We start from the raw sequence: 3,642 nt of genomic DNA, 5'->3' as shown, positions 1-3,642 counted from the left end.
AAGGAACTATACAAAGAAATGAGCAAACACATATTACATGTGACATAACAAGTAAGGAACCATAAGTAGAATGCAGACAGCAGTATGCAAGACAGGCTCCACTATGATATTATTGAACAGAAATAACATAAAACCAACAACTCAAAATGCAGAGCTGCAGAACAAGCCATAAATCAAACTACTAGCAAATTAGGAACAGAGCTAAATTTGAATCTAGCTTTGCAGACTATGCAGGAATTATGAGTTTGAAATGACAGCGAAACACAGATAGATAGATTAATTACCCAGTGATCTTTCTCCTCATTCATAGGCTTCATTAAATTCCTCCAATCAGGGAAAATTTTCTTCCTCTCATTTTGCTGCTCAGCAGGCTTGGCTGCATCAGCAATTGCCCTACTTCTTGAAATGCTGCTTTCACCCATCTCCTTGAACTGCGGTCCAAAGAAACCAACGACCATCAATCATTTTGGGAAAGCTATGTATAGTGCAACAAAACAAATTATAAAGAGCTGTCAGATGAACCAAATTATAACAATAAGGTAAATGCCAAACCTGCACGGTCGCAGCTGTTACGGTGTCTAGAATGGTGTTGGATGTATAGCTATTTGATTTCAGCCTTATTCTTTTTGCTTCAACATCCACTGAACTCTTGGACCAAAAGGCAAAGATAGAAGAATCTAATACCTGATACAAATGTCACAAGATCAACAAAAGAAATATTAAAACAATGAAACTGCTTTCTTATAAAGGTGCCACAAGAACAGAAGTTACTTACATCCCATCTAGTTACAGTTTCAAGGGGATATATTCTTAACGTCCTACTAGTGTTGGGATCAAGCATCCGGATTCCATCCAAACCAACCTGCATAAGGCACAAGCAGAGAAGAATTGATTAATGCCTTCTGGATCCTACCACGTTACGACATGCCAATTATAAATATCCCTTCATACGACAGCTAAATACAGAAGTTTACAGGTTTTGGAAACCATTATTTAGTAAATTTAAATGTGAATATTTTGGCAAGAACAGTCTTGTTCTAGGCTTCTGGCCAGTTCATTTTCAGTTCCATGTAAATTCACAACCAACTGTTAAACAGGTGCATTTTAGGTCAGCTTCTACAATAATTCTCTTTGTGATGAAAAGATAAAGTACTTCCTATTTTAATCATTTCATTTGAACTATTTTAACAGCAGACTTCAATAATAGAGCTCTTCGTTTTTCTTCATTTTTTAGGTTGATAGACTGCAAAGCTACAAGATCAATATAATTTATAAAATTTTTAGAACTGCATTCAGAAACCAATTGATATTTCTTTTTTCTCGAATACACAGGAGCCATCTACCAGTTCATTGACAACATTACTACAGATTTAAAACGTCAACATTCGTATCTTGGCACAACATTAATGCTGATGAAATTCCAGGGAAAAAACAGCATTTGCTTTTTATACTGCAGTAGCTACATATAAACTTTGCAAGAAGACAATGTCAGGAACTTTCCCATCATATCTTGCAGCTGACTATAAGTAAACCAAAAAGCTTCACTTGGGCGGTCAGCCAGAATTTCGCAATAGGATATTTATTTCATATTTAGGCTGTAAACATTCACTTGTGAATGGTTAAGGCCGGATGTTTTATCCTCAATCTAAAAATATTTAGCCTCTGCTAAATGTTGTCAACATCAGGTCCAGAAACTGTTCCTGGTACCAATTTGGTGAATATCCAATTCCCCCCCTAAAAGCACCCACTACTGGTTACTTGACCAAATTCATCTACTTGTCAGTTGTCACCCCTTCTGTGTACTGTAAAATTTCCAACTAAATAGAAGCCACCTTTCAACACCTGATGCTTATCCACGCACTACAATGAAATGCGATCACATTCTAAGGATCAATTGTATAGTTAGCAGCCACTAGAATGAGCTAAGGTTCTGCATTCAGAGATGATCGAACTCAGAAGCTCATCCATGATAATGCTCACAAAAGTCCTCTAATTCCACAGCATTGGAACAAGTAGACTACCTGGCAGAGCACATCCATTGGGCTCCCAGCCCCCTCCGGCAGCAGCTTCACCCGGAACTTCTGCACCCCACCCCTGACGTCCTCCGTCGTCTCCGCCTTGGGCACGGCCCTCACCACCTTGGGGCTCGCCGCACTACCCCCGCGCCCACCCCTATCCGTCGCCGAGCCAATCGACCTCCCGTAGTCATCAAACAGCGCGGATCCCGATCCCGACCTCGGCGCGGTCCCCCTGGCGCCGTACGGCTCCGGCGCTTCGCCGCCGTCGTACGCGTACACCCCGTCGTCGGACCACCCGCCCCCGCCTGCCGGCTTGGGCGGGTACAGCTCCTGGCCGTACCCGGAGCCGGAGCCGGATCCGTAGCCGTAACTCCCCGCCCGATCCAGCGACGGGTACGGCGAGGGCACCGGGTTGTGCGGGGACGGCGGGAGCGGCGGCGGCTCGTAGGGGTAGTACGGCTGCGGGGGCGGGGGCGGCGGCGCGGCGGCCGGGGGCGCGTAGTGGGGGAGATCGACGGGCTGGGCCGGCGGGTACGCGGGGTACGACGGCGCCGGGGCGAAGTCGGTGGGGTACGGCGAGTACGGGGGCGCGGAGGCCGGGGCCGACACCGACGGGTAGGTGGCGGGAGGCGGCGCTGCGGGGGAGGGGTAAGGGGGGTAGTAGGGGGCGTAATCCCCCGCGCCGGAGGGATGCATCGCCGGCGAGAGGAGGCTACGGATCGGGGAGTGGAGGCGTCGGAGGCGAGGTCAGCGAGGTGGTCTCGTGGGGAAGGGGAGGAGGAGGAAGGAGACGACGGGCGAGAGGCCAGCGGCGACCGGTAGGAGGTGGCGCGTTTTTGCGGAATGGACCCCGGGTGTGGATGCATTTGCTGGTAAGGGCCTTGTCCTTGTGAGAAACTTGCCTGCAGGGTGTGAATTGAAAATTTTAGCACCCAGCCAGTGTGCATGTGGGAATCATTGTGTCTCATGAGTGAGAAATGAAAATGATGGGTTGGAATTGATTGGATCAAGGATTGATTGATCCTGTCTCTCATTTCTGATTAGCATGAGAAAGCTTAACCAACTGAAAATTACAGTTTTCTAGCTGATGAATTGATTGGATAAAGGACTGCCTTACAGTAAAATTACCCCCAGTAGAAATTACCAATCCATGGATTGGTTTCACATTGCTGCTCTCCTTCCCTCAACCCATCATCATCATCATCATCATCATCAATTCAGCACTGCAAGCTTCAGTTTTCACTTGCTCACCCAACACGTAAGCTGCACCTGCAACCACAACGCATTGCCATGCTTCTGTCACCTGCTCTGCAACCGCAACGCAGAAAACTGCAGCCACAATTCGCAGCAACTGGATGGCCAGTGGGCTTACATATGCAACTATGTCAGATTCGATAAGAAAATCCAGAAATGAACTTGGTCTGGGTGAGAGAGAGAGAGGAGGCCATTTCTTCATTTTTGGTTTGGCAACTGGCATTGACTTGCACTGTTGCACCAGGATTAATTCCTACTCAAATTCAAATGTCAGTGTCGGCAACACAACTTTGCTAGAAATTTCTCGGCAGTTGCAAGTCAAAACAAGCTCTGAGCTCTACACAAAGCTGATGAGGGATGGAATCGAGTT

The 3,642-nt window shown here is 46.9% G+C and overlaps 1 pseudogene; it reads right to left on the bottom strand.

The window, feature by feature from the left end:
* The window catches only part of LOC101785520, a 6,788-nt pseudogene extending 3,940 nt beyond the window's left edge, over positions 1-2,848 (bottom strand).
* Between the last annotated feature and the right edge of the window lie 794 nt (positions 2,849-3,642).

This window comes from Setaria italica, chromosome IV, assembly GCF_000263155.2.
Source record: "Setaria italica strain Yugu1 chromosome IV, Setaria_italica_v2.0, whole genome shotgun sequence".
Classification (NCBI taxonomy): Eukaryota; Viridiplantae; Streptophyta; class Magnoliopsida; order Poales; family Poaceae; genus Setaria; species Setaria italica.
This window is presented reverse-complemented; position numbering and strand designations above follow the sequence as displayed.